General features: G+C 37.1%; 1 protein-coding gene across 8 annotated transcripts in view; it reads right to left on the reverse strand.

Annotated features, from left to right (window-relative positions):
- The window catches only part of FRS2 (fibroblast growth factor receptor substrate 2), a 78,504-nt gene that overhangs the window by 18,266 nt on the left and 35,289 nt on the right, over nt 1-24,949 (reverse strand). For 2 of the 8 annotated variants that reach the window (XM_019952428.3, XM_073789236.1), the window contains exons 3-4: nt 18,471-18,503; nt 18,292-18,331 (exon numbers count right to left, since the gene is read on the reverse strand). The exons of 4 other annotated variants lie outside the window; for them this stretch is intronic. The gene's annotated coding sequence lies outside the window, so the exon portion shown is untranslated. Of the gene's footprint in view, nt 1-11,643; nt 11,748-18,291; nt 18,332-18,466; nt 18,504-24,949 lie in introns of all 8 variants that reach the window. 2 more of the 8 variants (XM_019952433.3, XM_019952432.3) reach the window with 2 other exon arrangements.

Raw genomic sequence — 24,949 nt, forward strand, 5'->3', positions numbered from 1 at the left:
CCGTTTCTTCCCCCTCCGTTTCTTCCCCTCCAGCTCCGTTTCTTCCCCTCAAGTTTCTTCTTTCTGCTTTGGCTATTTGGGGTCTTTTGCGTCTCCATACAAATTTTAAGATTTTTTGTTCTAGTTCCATAAAACATGCCATTGGTAATTTGATAGGGATTGCATTCAATCTGTAGACTGCTTGGGTAGTAGAGTCATTTTCCCAATATTGATTCTTCCAATCCAAGAACATGGTATATCTCTCCATCTGTTGGTATCATCTTTAATTACTTTCATCAGTGTCTTATAATTTTCTGCATACAGACCTTTGGTCTCCCTAGGTAGGTTTATTCCTAGGTAGTATTCTTTTTGTTGCAATGGTAAATGGGAGTGTTTCCTTAATTTCTCTTTCAGATTCTTCATCATTAGTGTATAGGAATGCAAGAGATTTCTGTGCATTAATTTTGTATCCTGCAACTTTACCAAATTCATTGATTAGCTCTAGTAGTTTTCTGGTGGCATTTTTCGGATTCTCTATGTATAGTATCATGTCATCTGCAAACAGTGACAGTTTTACTTCTTCTTTTGCAATTTGTATTTCTTTTACTTCTTTTTCCTCTCTGATTGCCATGGCTAGGACTTCCAAAACTGTGTTGAATAACAGTGGCGAGATTGGACATCCTTGTCTTGTTCCTGATCTTAGAGGAAATGCTTTGTTTTTCACCATTGAGAATGATGTTTGCTGTGGGTTTGTCATATATGGCCTTCATTATGTTGAGGTAGGTTCCCTCTATGCCCACTTTCTGGAGAGTTTTTATCATAAATGGGTGTTGAATTTTGTCAAAAGCGTTTTCTGCATCTATTGAGATGATCATATGGTTTTTATTCTTCAATTTGTTAACATGCTGTATCACATTGATTGATTTGCATATACTGAAGAATCCTTGCATCCCTGGGATAAATCCCACTTGATCATGGTGTATGATCCTTTAAATGTTTTGTTGGATTCTGTTTGCTAGTATTTTGTTGAGGATTTTTGCATCTATATTCATCAGTGATATTGGTCTGCAATTTTCTTTTTTTGTAGTATCTTTGTCTGGTTTTGGTATCAGGGTGATGGTGGCCTCATAGAATGAGTTTGGGAGTGTTCCTTCCTCTGCAATTTTTTGGAAGAGTTTGAGAAGGATGGGTGTTAGCTCTTCTCTAAACGTTTGATAGAATTCACCTGTGATGCTATCTGGTCCTGGACTTTTGTTTGTTGGAAGATTTTTAATCACAGTTTCAATTTCATTACTTGTGATTGGTCTGTTCATGTTTTCTATTTCTTCCTGGTTCAGTCTTGGAAGGTTACACCTTTCTAAGAATATGTCCATTTCTTCCAGGTTGTCCATTTTATTGGCATAGAGTTGCTTGTAGTAGTCTCTTAGGATGCTTTGTATTTCTGTGGTGTCTGTTGTAACTTCTTTTTCATTTCTGATTGTATTGATTTGAGTCCTCTACCTCTTTTTCTTGATGAGTCAGGCTAATAGTTTATCAATTTTGTTTATTTTCTCAAAGAACCAGCTTTTAGTTTTATTGATCTTTGCTACTGTTTTCTTTGCTTTTATGTCATTTATTTCTGCTCTCATCTTTATGATTTCTTTCCTCCTACTGACTTTGGGTTTTCTTTGTTCTTCTTTCTCTAGTTCCTGTAGGTGTAAGGTTACATTGTTTATTTGAGATTTTTCTTGTTCCTTGAGCTACGCTTGTATAGCTATAAACTTCCCTCTTAGAACTGCTTTTGCTGCATCCCATAGGTTTTGGATCATCGTGTTTTCATTGTCATTTGTCTCTGGGTATTTTTTGATTTCCTCTTTGATTTCTCCAGTGATCTACTGGTTATTTAGTAATGTATTGTTCGGCCTCCATGTGTTTGTGTTTTCTATGTTTTTTTCCCTGTAATTCATTTCTAAGCTCATAGCGTTGGCCAGAAAAGATGCTTGATATGATTTCAATTTTCTTAAATTTACTGAGGCTTGATTTGTGACCCAAGATGTGATCTATCCTGGAGAATGTTCCGTGCGCACTTGAGAAGAAAGTGTAATCTGCTGTTTTTGGATGGAATGTCCTATAAATATCAATTAAATCTGTCTAGTCTATTGTGTCATTTAAAGCTTGTGTTTCCTTATTTATTTTCATTTTGGATGATGTGTCTATTGGTGTAAGTGAGGTGTTAAAGTCTCCCACTATTACTGTGTTACTGTCGATTTCCTCTTTTACAGCTGTTAGCAGTTGCCTTATGTATTCAGGTGCTCCTATGTTGGGTGCATATATATTTATAATTGTTATATCTTCTTCTTGGATTGATCCCTTGATCATTATGTAGTGTCCATCCTTGTCTCTTGTAACATTCTTTATTTTAAGGTCTATTTTATCTGATATGACTATTGCTACTCCAGCTTTGATTTCCATTTGCATGGAATATGTTTTTCCATCCCCTCACTTTCAGTCTGAATGTGTCACTAGGTCTGAAGTGGGTCTCTTGTAGACAGCATATATATGGGTCATGTTTTTGTATCCATTCACCAAGCCTGTGGCTTTTGGTTGGAGCATTTGATCCATTCATGTTTAAGGTAATTATCGATATGTATGTTCCTATGACCATTTTCTTAATTGTTTTGGGTTTGTTTTTGTAGGTCCTTTTCTTCTCTTGTGTTTCCCACTTAGAGAAGTTCCTTTAGCATTTGTTGTAGAGCTGGTTTGGTGGTGCTGAATTCTCTTAGCTTTTGCTTGTCTGTAAAGCTTTTGATTTCTCCATCGAATCTGAATGAGATCCTTGCTGGGTAGAGTACTCTTGGTTGTAGGTTCTTCCCTTTCATCATGCCACTCCCTTCGGCCTTGTAGAGTTTCTGCTGAGAAATCAGCTGTTAACCTTATGGGAGTTCCCTTGTATGTTATTTGTCATTTTTCCCTTGCTGCTTTCAATAATTTTTCTTTGTCTTTAATTTTTGCCAATTTGATTACTATGTTTCTAGGCGTGTTTATCCTTGGGTTTATCCTGTATGGGACTCTCTGCACTTCCTGCACTTGGGTGGCTATTTCCTTTCCCATGTTAGGGAAGTTTTTGACTGTAATCTCTTCAAATATTTTCTTGGGTCCTTTCTCTCTCTCTTCTCCTTCTGGGACCCCTATAATGTGAATGTTGTTGCGTTTAATGTTGTCCCAGAGGTCTCTTAGGCTGTCTTCATTTCTTTTCATTCTTTTTTCTTTATTCTGTTCCACAGCAGTGAATTCCACTATTCTGTCTTCCAGGTCACTTATCCGTTCTTCTGCCTCAGTTATTCTCCTATTGATTCCTTCTAGTGTAGTTTTCATTTCAGTTATTGTATTCTTCATCTGTTTGTTTGTTCTTTAATTCTTCTAGGTCTTTGGTAAACATTTCTTGCATCTTCTCGATCTTAGCCTCCATTGTTTTTCTGAGGTCCTGGATCATCTTCACTATCATTGTTCTGAATTCTTTTTCTGGAAGGTTGCCTATCTCCACTTCATTTAGTTGTTTTTCTGGGGTTTTATCTTGTTCCTTCATCTGGTACATAGCCCTCTGCCTTCATCTGGTACATAGTCCTCTGCCTTTTCATCTTGTCTCTCTTTCTGTGAATATGGTTCTTGTTCCACAGGCTGCAGGATTGTAGTTCTTCTTGCTTCTGCTGTCTGACCTCCAAATAGTCTCATTTTAATCTATATATTAACTTGAGTTAACAAATATGACTGATACCCAAAATGAACATTTCCAAAACCATGAACCCACACACAAACAAAATTTTTCGTTCTGGACTTATAACCTGTATATAAAATCAGCGGTTCAGCCAGGTGTTTGCTTACACCCCTTGTGAGCTGCTGCTACACCCCATATTAGGGTGGGCAGCAACCCACTGCCTTTTCCTTAGCACAGCTTTTTTTTTTCTCCAGAAGCATACATCATGCTTTGTCTCTGGCTTATAAAACTGTCCAGGTAATTCTACCATAAATCATTTCTCTTATGTGATGTTCGTCTAGCTCTCTCAAGAGATTTTAGCCAATTGACTAAGAAAAATCTCTCTTCCTCTTTTTATTTGTTCCTCTTGTAAGCATCCCACAACCCCTATCCTGAAATGAGTTTATTCATAGTAAATGTGATTAAGAGAAGTGAGAGTAATCCATCTATAATCCTATATCAAGGAAAAGCTTTGAAATGAAGTTAAACATACAAAAGAATCAGTGTGCCAACCTATAAAGCTCTTGAAAATATTAAAAAATCCTGTTAGAAACTCTTTCTCACCTTCAGATCTTTTTTTTCTTTTTTCTAATTTTTAAAATTGTGGTAAAATACATATAAAATTTACCATCTTATCCTTTTTTTTTTTTTTTTTTTGCGGTATGCAGGCCTCTCACTGTTGTGGCCTCTCCAGTTGCGGAGCACAGGCTCTGGATGCGCAGGCTCAGTGGCCATGGCTCACGGGCCCAGCCGCTCCGCGGCATGTGGGATCTTCCTGGACTGGGGCACGAACCCATGTCCCCTGCATCGGCAGGCAGACTCTCAACCACTGCACCACCAGGGAAGCCCAATCTTACCCATTTTTAAGCATACAGTTTAGTAGTGTTAAATATATTCAATATTGTGCAACCAATCTCAAGGACTTTTTCATTTTGCAGAAATGAAACTGTATACCCATTAAATAACAACTCATTTCCCCTCTGCCCAAATTCTGGCAACCACCATTCTACTTTCTGTTTTCATGAGTTTGGCTATTCTAAATACCTCATATAACTGAGATTGTACACTATTTATCAGTTTGTGCCTGTCTTAACTCACTTAGCATAATGTCTTCACAGTTCATCCATGCTGTAACATGTGTCAGAATTCCTTTCCTTTTTAAGACTGAAAAATATTCCACTGAATATATACCAACACTTGCTAATCCATCCGTCTGTCAATGGACATTTATCTATGTTCTGGCTATTGGAATAATGCTGCTATGAACATGGATGAACAAATATCTCTCCGAGACCCTGCTTTCAATTATTTTGGATACATACCCAGAAGTGGTACTGCTGAATCATATGGTGGTTCTACTTTATTAATTTTTTGAGAAACTTCCATACTGTTTTCCACAGTGTATCTTTTTTAGAGAAATGTCTATTCAAGTCCTTTGCCCATTTTTGAATCAGGCTGTCCTTTTGCTGTTGACTTTTAGCATAAGTTCTCTATATATTCTGGATATTAATCCGTTATCAAATATATGATTTGCAAATATTTTCTCCCATTCTGTGGTTGCCTCTTTCACTCTGTTGATAGTATCTTTTGAAGTAAAAAAATTTTTTTTCATTAAGTCCAATTTGTCTACTTTTGCTCTGATGCCTGTGCTTTTGGTGTCACATCCAAGAAAGCACTGCCAAATCCATGTTGTGAAGCTTTTGCCCTATGTTTTCTTCTAAGAATCTCACTGTTTTTTGTCTTATATTTAGGTCTTTGATCCAATTTGAGTTAATGTTTGTATATGGTGTTAGGTAAAGGTCCAAGTTAATCTTTTGCATGCAGATACTGAGTTGTCCCAGAAGCATTTGTTGAAGACTTGTTTCCCCACTGAATGGTCTTCGTACCCTTTTCAAAACTTATTTTACCACATATGTGAGGGTTTATTTCTGGGTTCTCTGTTCTATTCCACTGGTCTATATGTCTGTATTTATGCCAGTACCACACTGTTTTGATTATGTGGCTTTGTTGTAAGTTTTGAAATCAAGAATTGTGAGTAATCCAGTTTTAAGACTGTTTTGCCTATCCAGGGTCCTGAGATTCCATATGAATTTCAGGATAGGTTTTCCTGTTTTTGAAAAAAACATCATTGGGATTTTGACAGATATTGCAATGAATCTGTAAACCTCTTTGGATAGCACTGATATTTTAATAATATTGTATCTTCTAATCCATGAATATCAGATGTGTTTATTTATGTCTTCAATTTCTTCAGCAGTATTTTGCAGTTTTCATTGTATACGTTTTTTAATTCCTAAGTATTCTATTCCTTTTGATGCCACTGTAAAAGGAACTGTTTTTGTAATTTCCTTTTCAGATTGCTCATTGTGATGTACAGAAATGCAACTAACTTTTACATTTTGAGTTTGTATCCTGCTACTTAGTTGAATCCATTTATTAGTTCTGAAAGTATTTTTTCTGTGGAATCATTAGGGTTTCCCACATATAAGATCATCTTACCTGCAAACAGATTATTTTACTTCTTTCTTCTCAATTTGGATAACTTTTATTTCTTTTTCTTACCTAAGTGCTCTGGCTAGAACTTCCACTACCATGTTAAATAAAAGTCATGAAAGTGGGCATCCTTGCCTTGTTCCTGATCTTAGGGGAAAAGCTTTCAGTCTTTTACTATTGAGAATGATGTCTGCTGTGGGTTTTTCATATATAGCTTTCATTATATTGAGGTGGTTTCCATCTATGCCTAGTTTTTTTTAATGCTTTTATCTTGAAAAGGTGTTGAACTTTGTCAAATGCTTTTTCTGCATCAATTGAGATGATTGTGTTTTTTTCCTTCATTCTGTTAATGTGGTGTATTACACTGATCAATTTTCATGTTGTACCATCCTTGCATTCCAAAAAGAAATCCCACTTTACCATGGTATATAATCCCCTTATTATGTGGATGAATTCAGTTTGCTAGCATTTTGTTGAAGATTTTGGAATCAATGTTTACAAGAGATATTGGTCTGTAGTTTTCTTTTCTTGTAATGTCTTTGTCTGACTTTGTTATCAGGGTAATGCTGGCCTCATAGAATGAATTAGGAAGTGTTCTCTCCTCTTCAATATTTTGGAAAAGTTTGACAGGGACTGATAGTAGTTCTTTAACTAGCAGAATTCACTGGTGAAGCCAGGTCTTTTCTTTTCCTTCTTTCTTCCTTTTTTTAAAAAATATTTATTTATTTATTTGGCTGTACTGCGTCTTAGCTGCAGCACATGGGATCTTTTAGTTATGGCATGTGGGATCTTTTTTAGTTGCGGCATGTGAACTCTTAGTTGTGACATGGAGACTCTTAGTTGCGGCATGTGGGATCCAGTTCCCTGACAAGGGATTGAACCCGGGCCCCCTGCATTGGGAGCGTGGAGTCTTAGCCACTGGACCACCAGTGAGGTCCCAAGCCAGGGCTTTTCTACTCACGAGATTTTTTTATTACTGATTCAATCTCCTTACCTTATAGGTCTATTGTGATTTAGTCTTGGTAGGTTTTGTATTTCTAGGAATTTGTCCATTTCATCTAGGTTCTTCAATTTGTTGGCATACAATTGTTCATAGTACTCTCTTATAATCCTTTTTATTTCAGTAGACTTGATAGTGATGTCACCACTTTCACTTCTGATTTTAGTAATTTGAGTCTTTCCTCCTATTTTCTTAGTCTACCTAGCCAAAAATTTGTCAATTTTGTTGATGTTTTCAAAGAACAAACTTTTGGTTCACTGACTTTGTTTTTCTATTCTCTATTTCCTTTCTCTCTCCTTTAACCTTTATTATTTCCTTCCGCTAGCTTTGGTTTTAGTTTGTTTTTTTCTAGTTCCTTAAGTTATAAAGCTAGAGATCTTTCTTATTTTTTTAACATAAGCATTTATAACTACAAAAATCCCCTTAGAACTGCTTTCATTGTGTCCTGTAAGTTTTGGCGTGCTGTGTTTTCATTTTCTTTGGTCTCTAAGTATTTTCTAATTTCCCTTGTGATTTCTTCTTTGATTGGTTGTTTAAAAGTATGTTGTTTACAGACTTACTAGAGAATGGACTTGAGGATATGGGGAGGGGGAAGGGTAAGCTGTGACAAAGTGAGAGAGTGGCATGGACATATATACACTACAAAATGTAAAACAGATAGCTAGTGGGAAGCAGCCGCATAGCATAGGGAGATCGGCTCGGTGCTTTGTGACCGACCACCTAGAGGGGTGGGATAGGGAGGGTGGGAGGGAGGGAGACACAAGAGGGAAGAGATACGGGAACATATGTATAACTGATTCACTTTGTTATAAAGCAGAAACTAACACACCATTGTAAACCAATTATATACTCCAATAAAGATGTTAAAAAAAAAAGTATGTTGTTTAATTCCCACAGTTTTGTGAATTTTCCAGTTTTCCTTCTGTTGTTGATTTCTAACTTCATCCTCTTGTAGCTGGAGATGATACTTTGTATGCTATCTATCTTTTAAAATCTTTTGAGACTTAATTTGTGGCCTAACATATGTTCTATCCCAGAAAATGTTACAACAACATGAGCTTTTATACTAATAATTTTTTTTCCTTTAAATGTATTAATCTTTTAAGTCATGTAGAAAATAAAAAATTATAAATCTTTGTTACAATAGTACTAGCTTTTATAATTCCCGCTGTATTTACCTTTATTGAGATCTTTATTTCTCCACACAACTTCTAGTTACTGTCTAGAGTCCTTTCGTTTCACCTTGCAGAACTCTCTTGCGCATTTCTTGCAGGGCAGGTCTAGTGGTAATGAACTCCCTCAGCTTTTGTTTACCTGGGGATGTCTTAATTTCTCACTTACTTTTGAAGGACAGTTTTGCCAGATAACAGGATTCTTGATGGACAGACTTTTCTTCTTTTAGCACTTTGAATATAGCAGCCCACTGCCACCTGGCCTCTGAAGTTTCTGATGAGCAATATGCTAATAATCTTACTGAGAATCCCGTGTACGTGATGATTAGCTTTCTTCTTGCTGCTTTCAAGATTCCTGGTCTTTGTCTTTTGGAAGGTTGATTATAATGTGTCTTGCTCTATGTCTCTTTGACTTAATCTTACTTGGAGTGCAATGAGCTCCTTGGATGTTTACGTTCATGTTTTTCATCAAATTTGGGAAGTTTTAAACCATTATTTCTTCAAAAGTTCTCTCTGCTCCTTTCTCTCTCTCTCTTCTCTTTCTAGGACTCCCACAATATACAGCTTTCAATATGTTGAGGTGGTTCCATATTTTAGATTCCACATATAAGTGGTATCATATGGGATTTATCTTTCTCTTTTTGATTTACTTCACTTAGTATGATAATCTCTAGGTTCATCCACGATGCTGCAAATGGCATTATGTCATTCTTTTTTATGGCTCAGTAGTATGCCATTGTTTATATATACCACACCTTCTTTATCTATTCATCTGTCGATGGACATTTAGGTTGCTTACACATCTTGGTTATTGTAAATAGTGCTGCTCTGAACATTGGGGTTCATGTATCTTTTTGAATTAGAGTTTTCTCTGGATATACAGCCAGGAGTGAGATTGCTGGATCATATAAGGGTGCCCGTCTTTTAAATTTCCTGGAAGTCACTTTAGCAGGTGGGGGAGGGGCTTGCAACAATAGGGTATGTGCAACAACAATAGCTGCCCACCTCTTTGTCTGCACCTCTCTGACCAGAAGCAGCATCTCTGATCCAGGTACAGATCCTTGATATTTGGAGAAGAGGGTACTTTCTGCCTCCACTGGCTCCAAAAGCTGTGTGAGAGCTGCACAAAGGTGGCAGCAGAGAATGGCTGCAATTTTACATCTGAGCCTTTTCCTGACAGTTGCAAGTCTTCAACAGCTCCATAGTTCCAAAATAGTTACATCAGATTCTGCCACTGTATTTGTTATCTAGGTGGGGAGGCAGACTCCTGATGCCTCCTACTCCATCTTCCCAGAATCCTCTCCAGGCCTGTTTTTGGGGATCAGTATATATTCAGTTTCATTGTTTTAAATTACTTTATTAGCAGTGCCAGCGTACTGTCACGTTTTTGCTTGCTTTTTACTGCTTTCAGTGCAAATATACACATATCAGTTATATCAGGAATTACAAGAATTTATGTGCCTTATTTAAAAGGATACTTTCTCTAAGAAAATACATTCTGAGTTCCAAACAACTGATATACCACAGCACTCCTGGAACGAACACAACCCAATGGACTGAGGATATCTTGTCTTGACTTTGGAAAATGAAAGCCTCAGGTATCCACTTTGGTTTCTTCTGACTAGTGGAAGGCTTAGAACTGAAAGGTGATTGGGAGGTAGTGAGAGGGAAGAGGTAGTTATAGCCACTATATAGAGCTATAATCTTGTTCTAACATGGATGTTTTTCTATATAACAGGTATATATATATATATATATATAATCAACTATGAGTTTACACTCAAGAGCAATACAATTTTACCAGGAAAATTACCAAAAGCTAAAAATTACAGTAAATACAGTCTACTAACACTCTATTTATTATAGCAAACTGATTTTAAAGCCCCTACTTTATACCAGACATAGATTCACTTGGATTATCTAAATCCATACAACCACCCTATGAGGCAGGTACTATCATTATTTCTTTGTAGCAAATGAGGAAACCAAGGCTTGAAGAGGTTAGGTAAATTTTCCAAGGTTAAGAAGAGGAAATATCACTTAGTATGATTATCTCTAGGTTCATCCACGATGCTGCAAATGGCAGTGATGGCACGATGCCAGAATTAAATCCAGATCCGACTACAAAGCCCAAGTTCTTATTAATTAATATATGTAAAAAGCTTAAAACAGAGCTCAGCATATAGTAAATGCAAGCTATTGAAATGGTAACAATACTTTATTATAAAACAATACTGTATGCCTTTGGCACTCAGTCAAAATTTCTATGCCTAAAATTTCTCATTTATAAGATTAGGACACCTATTTCACAGAGTTATTGTGAAAAATAAATTCTGGCTATAAAGGCATTTAGAAAAATATACAGTGTTTAGAAAGACAGGCATTATCACCACTACATGTAAAATCCTGTCTCTTATATCACAAAGAAGGCTTTTGCACTGCAAGTACAAAAGCCTACAATTTAAACACCATCTTCATAACAAGAGTTACATTAATAAATTTAGTAAAGCTGTCCTAAATTATTCAATATGATTCTTGCAGAATGACAAGCAAAGAGAACACTGAACTCTATTCACTAGCATGACTATAAATCTGTTGCTCAGGAAGGTATATTTGCTCTTTCAGTTCACTAGCACGGAGGGTGAATTTGGCTTATACTACAGTAGTTCTGTTCAAATACAGCCAGGACAGAATATCTATAGTTAGAAGCATAGCAATATAACTCTATATTTTGGGCACACTGCTGTATTTAATTTCATTAAGACAATCAAGAGGATAGCATTCAAAAACCTTGTTCTTTGTGTAAGTGGTCTGGTTGATTGTTTTTAAACTATGTGGGTAGGTCTTTTTTTTAATTGATATACCTTAGTTTTCTGTTTATTTTTAACACTGCTAAGGATTTTTTATTATTTATATTACTCTAAGAAAGAGAAGTTAAAAAAAAAGGCTAAGGAGGGAGATTCTAGTATATTCTGCTAGTCACTAAACGAGAGCCATTCTGTAAAAAGTAAGGATACATGCAACATAGTTTCCTTGGTTAGCTGAAATTTAAAAATATATATGTACACAGTAAACCAAAAAAGTACCCAAGTATTTTTAAGCATCTATCCATGAATATGGTTGTATCTGCATACCTCTAAATAGATTTTCTTCCTTTAAGTTTTTTATTCTACTAAAGGCAATGTTGGTGAACCACTTTGCAATTCACAACCCTCTATGAACTCCCCCTTTTTTTAACTCTCAAAAAAATCAATTACATTACTTACAAATCACTTCAATATCTGGTACTTTATTTTCTGGAAACTCTTTATGTCTAATCTAAATTCCTTGTACTGCAATTTAAACCAGATTCCTCTCATTTTTGTTTTTTCTGTAAGAGACAAGTTAAACCAGGATAATCAAGAAAGATTAAGCACATGCTTATGTATATTTAAACTGCCATCAATTCATTTTCCTATGGATAAATCTAAAATATTAATAAAGAAACATTTCTTTATTTTAGACACAGTTTTTGAATTAAGCTAACAAAAGCTTACTTAGTAAATAAAAATGATTGTAAACAGCTATCAATATTAAGGAGAGAATAAAAAATGAGTTCATTCATTTCTCCATATATACATTAAAGCATGCAACAACTATTTTCTGAGTATCAACTCTCTTTGCCAGGCACTGAGTTAAATGTTAAAGAAATAAAGAGGACATACACATTCTCTGATTCTACGGAGCTTACTGTTTAGTGAGGGAGGCAGACAAGCAAAGGAATACATGGCAGAGTTACAGATCCATGTATCCATGTGCCAGTGCCATCAGAACATGTAACTCAGAGCAGAAGGAAAGGGAAGTGATCAAGGAGCCTTCCTAGGAAAGGTGACCACTAAGTCAAGTCCTGAAAGACAGATGGGAGTTTTCTAGGGCAAGGGCAATCCAAATGAAAAAGAGTGCATACTAAAGCACAGAAACCTAAAAAAACATGGCAGTCTCCAGAACCAAATAGTTCCTTTTAGTTGGAATGTATGGTATGCATGGGAAAATAATAGAAGATAGGCAGGAAGGTAGGTTCATGCCATTTCATGAAGCGCCAGTTTGCACTGCTGAGGACAGTTCACATTTTCCCTTACAATCTTAAAGACACCACTAATGCCCTACCAAAATACTTTCCTATAGAAGCATGAAGTCTAGAATATATACATGGAGAACATCTAATTCCTAAGAATAAAATTAATGGTGTTTTACTATGATGCCTAAAGTCTAACCTATAAGTCACAGCATCTGTCTATAAACATAAACATTCTCCCAACAGTATCCAGACCTGCAGTGAGTGTCACTGTAAAATGATGACCTGAACCTCGGATTCCCTTCTTTCATTTCTGGAAAATGTTACCCACTTTAACCTCATATTTCACACTGAATCTGACAAAGTCACTTTCAATCATGCATTTGGGTTTTTAGAACAGAAATCCAAGAATCTGTATGTATATCTTTATCTACCATCTATATTTCTATCAATCAAGAAGTGTGTGTGTGTGCGTGTGTGTGTGTGTTTAGCAAATACTGAGAAAATGGTACTAAAATGGCTTATGATACAAAACACAACTTTTACCTTTAATAACACCAGTCATAATTCAATCCTGGAATCACCTATAATCTTGGAACATACTCATACCCAGAAACACTGGTGATGAAATTTACACAGTTAAATCTGGGTGCCCATAATCTCTGCCCTAAGATATAAAAACAGACATACAGATGTGCTAACCCAGCAGATGAGTTACATTCTGCCTTAGCTAATTGAATAATGTAATCAGTACCAATGGCAACAATCCCAGCACCTTAAATTACAGGAAAAAATATCATCAGCCTTGGGAACTCCCAAAGAAAGTCTTAGTTTAAGTGCTCTATGTTGCAATATAAAAATATGTACAAGAAAATCAAGTACTGTCCTCCAGCAACATCAAAGGGTGAACAATCTATATGACAGATCATGTAGCTCTCTCTACTAAAAATTCACAGATTGCACCACAAAAAGACGACACATGATTGTAAGGTAGCAGTAATAAAGTATATGCATTCTCCAGAAAGCATTTATCATTAACTCTGAAAACTGGAATACATATATTTGATCTTATGGAGACAGTGCATTCAGTTTTCTCTAAGTATTATACATCAGAATTCCAGGTTTGTATTTTTCAACTCGGTTATTATTTCTACATATTATTCTTACAACTGTGTCAAATTAAACCAATGATTGCTTAACCCTCATAATAAACCTCTAGTTTATAAATTTACTAATAGACACTAGTCCCCTAGCAGGCACTGAACCCTAGCATAATAACTATTTAACTTATGAGGTTTTACTAACCTGACTAACAATAAAAGGTAAAATCCAAATATGAATTTTACAATGTTTTTCTTAGTATGATACACCTAATAGTTCTTAAAAAGAATTTGGCTTTATGGCTTTATTCTTTAAAACAACAAAACACTGGGCTTCCCTGGTGGCACAGTGGTTGAGAGTCTGCCTCCCGATGCGGGGGACATGGGTTCGTGCCCCGGTCCAGGAAGATCCCACATGCCGTGGAGCGTCTGGGCCCGTGAGCCATGGCCGCTAAGCCTGCGTGTCTGGAGCCTGTGCTCCGCAACTGGAGAGGCCACAACAGTGAGAGGCCCACGTACCGCAAAAAAAACAAAACAACAAAACACTAAATGCAAACCATTTGAACTTCAATTTCATGTTAAATGAATATACAAATTATTCAATATCAATCCAACTATAAACATCAATAAAACACTACAAGACATACAAGAAAATCTCCAGGCAACTTCACTTTTTATATAATACGCTTAGCCTAGAGCTAAATAAATATTAATGAAGAATAACAGAAAAGTAAATAAAAAGATTAATTTTCAAAACTGAATATACCGGTGTATGAGAAGAATATACCATAAATCTGCATTTTCAAACTCAGGTGGTTATCATGCTAGTTACTAGACTCTTATTAACAGTCTAAATATTGACTGTGTATATATAAAATGTACATACACATTCAATTTGCTCAAAATACACTAAGCCAAATGCCAAGCAACTCTAAAAAAAATCCTCAAAACAAACTGCTTCATGAATAGGTCACTCATGACTTTCTGCACTTGTCTCAATCTAAAATGCTCTTAAATTCTCTAAGGAATATAAGCTTGATAATTTATTTTCTACTTTTAGAGCAATGCGTTCAAAATTACTGCTACAATCTAGCATTAAACTCAGCTAACTCAAGTACCCCACTAATAAAAATGTTTGATGTGTGTGTTTTCTAACATTCCCCACCCTCACAAAATACAAGAAAAAAAGAGTTAAGCAGAAATATTTACATCAGAGTAAATATTTGATGAACTGTTTGGGGCCATTAATAAGCACTGCTTAAAGAATATTTAATGACAAAGAAAAATGTTCATGGTATAAAAAGTTAAGCAGAAAAAAAAGACAAAACTGTTCTTTTAAAATGCAATATGGTATTCAGGATTGGATCCTGGAACAGAAAAGGACATTAGTGGAAAAACTGGAAAAATCCAAATAAAGTCTGTAGTTATTTAATAAAATTATACCAGTGTTAATTTCTTAGTTTTGACAAGTATACTCTAGTTATATAAGATTAATATTAGGGAAAGCTGAATAATGGATATATGAGAATCTCTGTACTACCTTTGCAACTTTACTGTGATTCTAAAATTGTTCTGAAAAAAAATTTTATTTTAAAAATTACTTTGCATGCCCAGTAGCAAGTTTGAGAAGATTCTCATTTTAAAAAATAACACACTTACTTTTCTCTCTCCCACTCCTAAACAAAATACATAAGCCTAGAAAAAGACTAGATGAAAACACATTAAAATGTTAACAGTGGTTCACTCGGTAGTAGGATGAAAAGCACTTTTCTCTTCATATTTTCTATAGTGTGAATTGCTTTTATAATCAACAATAAATCGTTAACTAAAGAATATACAAATCAATACTTTGTTAAAGCCTTCTTCAGAAAGAAAAGCTGTAAATGTCTAAGCAGAGCCCAAAGGCAGACAACATATAAAACAGGTTAGGGCAGAGTGTGAAGAACACAGTGGCCAAGAGAAACTGCCAGGAGAACCTAAGTAGGCAAAACCTAATTAGTAAATGCTGGAAACCTGATGATACACGAACATCTACTCTTAGGCTAAAGGTGCTCACAGTCAGCAATGTTATGCTCAGAATTCATGACTTAGGGGAATGTCCCAAAAGTCCCCCTAACACTAGGAATTTATGGGATACGTACCCTGGGTTTATTCCAAACAAAAATAATGCAGCTAGACATGCACAACTGCCCAATGAGAGCTTCTAGAAATACATCAGGATGACAGTGTGTTCTCTAAATTTTTCTACTTTTTTCTTCTCTAACACCTCTCTACAACCTATGCCCATGCCCAGTCTTTAGCCCAAAGACCAAAAATGGTACTCTGATGTCATTTAGCAACAGGAGTAGAGACCATTAGAACAAGAGAATCAAATACTATTTCAGACGTCTGACAGGTGAGTATCACAAAAGTTTTTCAATACTTTCAGGGCAAAATATGCTGACAACCTCATTCAACCATAAGAGGGGAAAATTTAATCAACAACAAATGTTTCCACAATCAAAATAAAAAAATAAAATACATTTGTCCCTTAAAGATAGCGCCAGTGGAATCAGACAGAATGAATTTTGATAAAGAACCTCTTCGAAGGGACTTCCCTGGCAGTCCAGTAGTTAAGACTTCGCCTTCCAACGCAGGGGATGTGGGTTTGATCCCTGGTTGGGGAGCTAAGATCCCACATACCTTGCAGCCAGAAAAACAAAACAAAACAAAACATAAAACAGAAGTAATATTGTAACAAATTCAATAAAGACTTTAAAAATGGTCCACATCAAAAAAAAAAATCTTAAAAAAAAAAGAACCTCTTCCAAGCTGTAATCAGGGTGATTTGTGTGTGTCGGGCTGTCTAACCCTCCTGAAACAGTGCTATGTGGCCTGTTCTGGGGTTTGTGTTGTTTTTTAAAGATAGATTTGAATTTTTACTTTATTTATGGTCACCCTCATTCTCAGTTGATAGCAGGTCCTAGAGTTGTCACTTAATAAATATGTATGTGCTTTTTTTTTTTTTAGTTTATTCTTTTGAATCCTGGACTCTGTAATCAGATACCCATGCCTATTAAGAACAGGTGCAAAATGAGGCCCTCTACTGAGATCACAGAATATTTTACGTTCAAGAACATGGTCTTTACTTCATGAGCTTCTTAACAGCAACTGTAAACATCAGAAGCCTCTTCTGCTTACTTTCCAGTTCTTGGTCATGTTTAAGAAAGTAGAGGCTACCAAAATAGTGATTCTCAGGAATGGAGACTATAATATTATCACTGTTATTACTTCTAATACCAATGAAGATATAAACTGTTTTCATCAAAACCGAGACACAACTCATTTTAAGACTTGATATTTTATATCCCACCAAGAAACAGAAGTGGTTAATTAAACTACGAGATGCCACTGACTGTAAGATACACCCAAATTTCAGTGAATAAAATTGGAAAATCAATGAAATATAGTCAACGAAGACTATCAACTTATTACAAATAACAGTAATGAAAGGATGTTTAAAATATCTTTTCTTTGCTCCTTCCTATACACTAGAAGACAGTTACAATCAAGTAACAGGATTTGAGTGTCCAAGACCCAATATTCTTTTGAACCATGATAAATATTTGTCTAGAGAACAATCGTATTGCAGACTGCTGGGAACTATTTTCTCCATCTTCGAATGGGGAAATTAAGGAAAAAAATTAATCAAGATTTTACTGGAAGCCAAATTTAGAATTCTTAGTGTCCCTATATACAACTTTAACAAAGATAATATGCACTCTATCCCTAAAGGTTTCATGGTTTGTTTTCCTTCAGATTTACCTTGATCTTAAACTCAGGATATCAAACATCCATGGTAAAGGAAATTCTGAAGAGCTATATTCAAAAGTACAGCTAAGGTCACTGGGGCTATTCCCTCTAAGCAAAACGTATGATGAAATAGAATTTGAAAGCAATGATGAGAATATCTCCTTTCATTTTTTAAGACACATGTGGAGAAAACAAATCTCTACAGAAAACAGCCAGAATTTCTAAGATGTTTTACTCTGTACCACTTTCAAATGTTTCTTCATCAGCATGAAAGCTGGCTGAAAAGCTATCAACCTTAAACTCTCTTTAAAAAACAAGCAGGGACTTCCCTGGTGGCACAGTGGTTAAGACTCGTGCTCCCAATGCAGGGGGCCCAGGTTCGATCCCTGGTCAGGGAACTAGATCCCACTTGCATGCCACAACCAAGAGCTTGCATACCACAACTAAGGAGCCGGCAAGCTGCAACTAAGACCTGACACAACCAAATAAATAAATAAAAAATAAAACACAAACAAACCAAACTCCCACCCGCCCCCCAAAGAAAACAATGAACTTAATTCAGCAGTTAGCTACAAAGAATATTAGTCTCATATTCTTGTTAAAGCCTTAAAATTTTTAATTTTGCATATGCAAATTCCAAATTTGAATTCTCTCTAACTATTAACCCTGCTAAATAGAAGGTAGAATGTGACTAAGACAAGATTTTCATCTTCATGTAATGGATAGATGGCCTACAACAGCTCTGCTATCTAAATGCATTTTAAAATACCACATTAGAATCTAAAATAATGCTTCATTTTAATCACTCTAAATTCCTCCAGTAGAAGGCAGTATCAATCTCTGATAATGCCAGCAAGGCAGCATGATACAGTAAAAATATCATGAGCTTTAGAACCAGACAGAGCTGAGTTCTTAACATCTCTGAATCTATGTTTCCCCATAGGCAAGTTAAAAACACCACCACCTACCTCATATTGCTGTTACAGGTTTGGAGGCGGTTGAAGAAATCTGGGGTCCGAATTAGAGTAGTGAGCAATGAAGATGGAGAAAGAAAGATGGATTAGAGCAATACTCAGAAGTAAGCATCAGTAACACCTGATAACTGATTAGACTGGGAAGAAAAGCAGAAGTCAAGGAGCATACCTACATTTTCCATTTAGGTAACAGTCCATTCACAGAGCTAGAAAACATAAGAAGGACACAAGGTTTAGAGAAGCACATAAGCTCAATTTTGAACGTACTGTGATGCCTGTCAGATATCCAAGTAGAAATGCTCAAAAGACAAACAGAAATACAAGTATGGAAGTGGAAGAAAGATCTGAATTGGAGATAAGGATCTAGGAGTCATCAGCTTATGGATGCAAGGCACAGGACAAGATGAGATTGCCCAGTGAGAAGAAAAGACCTAGAGAAACTCAGAAACACCAACATTTAAGGAAACTGAAAAGGAAGAGAAGCCCACAAAGGAGACTGGAGAGGTACTGTCCAAGAAACAGGAAGAAAATCACCAAGAGTGTGGTATCACAGGGGCCTAGAGAAGACAATGATTCAAGGTGAGATGGGATACAAAGAACAGTCTAATATCAATAAGGTAAGACTGCAGAAACCATGGTAAGTTAGTTTGGAGAAGATAATATTTGGCAGTAAGGAAGAGTAAGTCAGCTGTCTTAAATTTTCTCTTTTATGGAATAATGGACTTGAGCTGGACCGAACCACAGACATCTACGAGAATAAAATAGATTTCCATCTAACAAAGAATTGATTTCCCTTTAAATGCTGAGTTCTCAATCACTGCCCATGTTCAACTGGATGAGAAGCTGGATGAGATGACTTGAGTTTCTTTCAATTGAAGTAAATTTCAAGAACTAAACTAAATCTGAAATACTTTGCATTAAGAAGAACAAAGGGAAAGACATAAGTAAAAAAGCTTTTAAATACTTAGAAATATAAAGTAATGGTTCTATGAAATTTTAAAAACCATATTCAAATAATTCTAAGTAAAATACATAGACAAGATAAAGGAAGGAAAATGAGACAGAGATGAACCCAATGAATGAGCAAGACAGGAAGCCCACTCATCATTTTTTGCCCATTTCAAAGTCGTTTATAATTTTTCCTTACAAAATCTTGCATGGCTCCCCCTATTCCCCTGAAAGTAAAAATTAAAGACTTTTTAATGGCTGGCCTACAAGGTCCTAAATACTTTGTTATTGTTTTCTACCCTTCTGGCTCCAGTGGTGATCACAGGTACTTCACACTTGGCTCCAGCCACACTGGCCCCCTGGCTGTTTCTGCATACACTAAACCTCAAGGCCTTTGCAATCGTTGTTCTATCTGGAAAACTCTTCTGCCAAATACCCACACAGCTTGCTCCCTCATTTGTTTCAAGTCTTTGCTCACAAATCAATTTCTAGAGGACTTCCCTGAGCACTCTACAGAAAACACATAAACTTTTACCCCACAATGGTAACCCCTTTTCCTCTACACTGCCATGTTATTTTCCAAATGACTTATTATCAGCTGGTATGCTATGTATTAAGTTATTGATTCCCTGTCTCTACGCCAAAGCCAGAACAAACTATAAACTCTATGTTGTCTTCACTGCTGTATCCCCAATGTCTAGAGAGTGCCTATGTTAAATGCTCAAATAGTTTTAGTTGAATGAATAAATACCATATTACTGGATGATGTTTCAAATTAGCACATACATACTGATACATTTTGCCCCTGAATTCCTACAATATTAAAACATATCACTAAAACTACAAACAAATAATCTCATACTTCCACTAGTTACTACATTACTTAATAGATTTTTTTGTCTTTTTTCTACCAGTTTTATTGAGATATAAACCGCAGCATGTATAAGTTTAAAATGTATGGCATAACGATTTGATTTGTATCATGAAATGATTACCACAATAAATTTAGAGAACATCCACCTTCTCACATAGATACAAATAGAAGAAAAAAGATTTTTTTTCTCCTTGAAATAAGAACTCTTAGGATTTACTCTCTTTAACTTTCACGAATGACATTCAGCAGTGTTAATTACATTTATCACATTGTACATTACATCCCTAGTACTTATCTTCTAACTGAAAGTTTGTACATTTTGGCTACCTTCATTCTTTAAAATAGAGCTTAAAATTATCACTTAGATTTGCGTAAACACTGACAGCTATTTCAGGAAAAACGCTTTGAATTTTAGCATATAATACCAGAAGATTTCTCTGAGAAGCAATGCTATCATGTGGCTGTCAAAGTGGGCAAGTATACTCACAAGATTTACGTGGCATCAGATATCTTCCTTTTCATCCTACACAGGTTCAAAGACTGCCATCTAGATTGTAGTTATTATAGATGTGATGCCTAAAGAGTCTATCTGGGCAAGCCAATTGCCTAAAAGTCACCATCCAAGCTGTATTCCCCCAAGCTAGGTCACTACTTGAAGTTCCTGCAGTCTTGGTATGGGCCTACTTGAAGGAGAATACTCGAGGACCAAGACTACTGTTTATATTGAGTTTCTGATCCTAAACCGCTCCCTAAGCTATTAATTTTTAACCTTAAAAGGTTCCTAATATTAACTACTATTATCTTTGACTATCACTTGAACTACCTGCTGTGTGAAATTCCAAAACCAACATCTTTGGTCTAATTATTTGACATTTCTATGATTTAGTTACTTGGGAGTTATTTCAGCTAAAAGAGGAATGTGGTTACATAAGTGGAAAACACAAGTTTGGAAAATCACAGGCTACCGAAATAATGGTTTAGCTATTAACAACATATTAGTTTCTCCAAATATTTTCTTTCTTTACACTAGTTCATCCAAAAATCTGTCTAAAAATTCAAAGAATAAAGAGCTCATTTTTTTCCCTTCGTCTATAAATAAGCCAAAAATAAAGCTAAAAAAGTAAGGCTTTAAATTCCTCCTATTGATAAGGCTGAAATTGTTTAAGCTTGGGTTTGCTACCATACACATTTTTCACTTTAATTAAACTGCTACAAAATAATATGTTTATTTGTCACAACTAAGTATGACTGTTAGTAAGGGAAAGTATTCATAACATATTACCCCTCCTTGTTGCCAGCCAATAAAATATCTGGATTGGAGGCAATAAATGCTGTTTTCCTAACATATGGCCCCGGTGACACTTGCTTTAGTAATAAAAAAAATAACCAAATAATCATTCAAGTGTCCAAGGCAAAATTTTTCTGAAAATAGAAAAAAAATACTTATTTGAAATCAACATCTCTATTTAAATTACTAAAAATGTGTTAAGAAAGATGGCGGGGGCGTCCCTGGTGGCGCAGTGGTTGAGAGTCCGCCTGCCGACGCAGGGGACACGGGTTCATGCCCTGGTCCAGGAAGATCCCACATGCCGCGGAGCGGCTGGGCCCATGAGCCATCGCCGCTGAGCCTGTGCGTCCGGAGCCTGTGCTCCACAACGGGAGAGGCCACAACAGTGAGAGGCCCGCGTACAGCAAAAAAAAAAAGAAAGATGGCGGTGTGGGAAGATGCGGAGTTAGCGTCTCCCCACAACTAGGGCGCGTGCAGGCCGCTGGTGGGGGACTCTAACCCCCAAGCAGATGGGAGGAACCCCAGAGTAAACTGGTAGGATGCTGGGGGACTGACAGTGGAGGAGAAGTGGAGGCCAGGCAAGATCGGCATCCCTGAGGTGGGGGAGATCAGGAGAGGCAGTGGGGAGGGACTCTGGGAAGAGCGGAAGAGGAGCGGAGGGTGATCGCCTGGCCCACTGGGGATGGGGAGCCTGCTGAGCTCCCAAGCTGGTTCCCCCCACTCCAAAGCCCTATCCAGGCTGCATGGGTCCTGGGGGCACAGGAGGGAGGCCAGTGAGATCAGGAGTGGCAGACGGGACAGGCCATCCAGGAGGAGTGGGAGAGGAATGGAGGGTGCTTGCCCTGCCCACTCGGGCTCAGGAAGCCTGCTGAGCTCCCAGGCCGGTTCCCTGCCCTCCAAAGCCCCCTCCAGGTCAGATGGGTCCTTCAGGGCATAGGAAGGAGGCCAAGGGGAGAATAGGAGAGGGGCCCTCTGGGAGAAGCAGGAGAGGAGCAGAGGTTGACTGCCCCACCCATTCGGACACAGGGAGCCTGCTGAGCTCGCAGGCTGGTTCCCTGCCCTCCAAGGACCCTCTGACCCCTGCATTGGTCCTGGGGGCACAGGAGGGAGGCCGGGAGATCAGGACAGGCAGGCGGGAGGGGTGCTCCCAGACTGTAAACCGGAGGAACAGGAGAGGAGAGGAGGGTGTTTGCCCCACCCACTCAAACCCAGGAAGCCTGTTGGGCTCCCAAGTGAGGAGGTTCCCTGCCCTCTGATACCAGGGGTGGGGGGCATGCCAGGGCCCCTTCTGTTCCTTGAGCCTAAGCCTAATCCTCACCCTTGCTTAGGTCCCGCTCTCCAAAGACAAGGTCTTTCCCCCACTCCTTTTTTCTTCCTTGTTTTTTTCTTTTGTCTCCTCCTCTTTTTACTATTGTGGTACTGACTTACCTTCTGGTTGTTGAGTCATCTATATTTTTATTTTTAAGTCCTTTCTAACATATCTGTTAGTTTCCTAGTCTAATTTTATTTTTAGCTTTGTTATTGTTTTTTTTTACCACCCCACATGGCTTGTGGGATCTTAATTTGCAAGCACAGGGTCGGGCAGAAGCTCCTGCGGTGGGAGCTCCGAATCTGAACCACTGGACTAACACAGAACCTCAGACCTCAGGGAATATTCATCAGAGTAAAGTCTCACAGAGTTCCTCATCTCAGCACCAAAACCCAGCTCTACCCAACAGCCTACAAACTCCAGTGTTGGAAGCCTCAGGCCAAACAACAAGTAAAACAGGAACACAATCCAAATCATCATCAAAAAAAAGAGATGGAAAACAATATGTCACAGATGAAGGAGCAAGGTAAAAACCAACACCACCAAATAAATGAAGAGGAAATAGGCAATCTACCTGAAAAAGAATTCAGAGTAATGATAGTAAAGATGATCCAGAATCTTGGAAATAGAATGGAAGCATGGATTGAGAAACTGCAAGGAATGTTTAACAACGATCTAGAAGAACTAAAGAACAAACAAACAGACATGAACAACACATTAACTGAAATGAAAAAACACACTAGAAGGAATCAATAACAGAATAATGGAGGCAAAAGAATGAATAAGTGAGCTGGAAGGCAAAATCGTGGAAGTAACTGCCAAGGAGCAGAATAAAAAAAAAAGAATGAAAAGAGTTGAAGACAATCTCAGAGACCTCTGGGACAACACTAACCACACCAACATTCGAATTATATGGGTCCCAGAAGAAGAAGAGAAAAAGAAAGGGTCTGAGAAAATATTTGAAGAAATTACAGTGGAAAACTTCCCTAACATGGGAAAGGAAATAGTCACCCAAGTCCAGGAAGCACAGAAAGTCCCAGGATAAACCCTAGGAAAAAGATACCAAGACACATATTAATCAAAAAAACAAAAATTAAATTCAAACAAAAAGTATTAAAAGCAGCAAGGGAAAAATAACATACAAAGGAATCTCCATAAGGTTATCAGCTGATTTTTCAGTGGAAACTCTGCAGGCCAGAATGAAGTGGTAGGATATGCTTAAAGTGATGAAAAAGAAAAACCTACAACCAAGATTACTTTACCCAGCAAGGATCTCATTCAGATTCTATGGAGAAGTCAAAAGTCTTTCAGACAAACAAAAGCTAAGAGAATTCAGCATCACCAAACCAGCTTTACACCAAATGCTAAAGAAACTTCTTTAAGCGGGAAACACAAGAGAAGAAAGAGCCACAAAAACAAACGCAAAACAATTAAGAAAATGGTAATGGGAACATACATATCGATACTAACCTTGAATGTAAAAGGAATAAATGCCCCAACCAAAAGACACAGACTGGCTGAATGGATACAAAAACAAGACCCACATATATGTTGTCTACAGGAGACCCACTTCTGACCTAGGGACACATAAAGACTGAAAGTGAAGGGATGGAAAAAGATATTCCACGCAAATGGAAATCAAAAGAAAGCTGGAGTAGCAATACTCATATCAGATAAAATAGACTTTCAAATAAAGACTGTTACAAAAGATAAGGAGGGACACTACATAATGATCAAAGCATCAATCCAAGAAGAAGATATAACAATTATAAATGTTTATGCACCCAACATAGGAGCACCTCAATACATAAGGCAAATGCTAACAACCATGAAAGGAGAAATCAACAGTAACACAATAATAGTAGGGGACTTTAACACCCCACTTACACCAATGGACAGATAATCCAAACAGAAAATAAATAAGGAAACACAAGCTTTAAATGACACAACAGACCAGACAGATCTAATTGATATTTATAGAACATTCCACCCAAAAGTGGCAGAATACACCTTCTTCTCAAGTGCACATGGAACATTCTCCATAACAGATCACAACTTGGGTCACAAATCAAGCCTTGGAAAATTTAGAAAATTGAAATCATACCAAGCATCTTTTCTGACCACAACGGTATGAGACTGAAAATCAATTACAAGATAAAAACTGTAAAAAACACAAATAGATGGAGGCTAAACAGCGCGCTAGTAAGCAACCAAGAGATCACTGAAGAAATCA

This window comes from Tursiops truncatus, chromosome 11, assembly GCF_011762595.2.
Source record: "Tursiops truncatus isolate mTurTru1 chromosome 11, mTurTru1.mat.Y, whole genome shotgun sequence".
NCBI classification, from domain to species: domain Eukaryota; kingdom Metazoa; phylum Chordata; class Mammalia; order Artiodactyla; family Delphinidae; genus Tursiops; species Tursiops truncatus.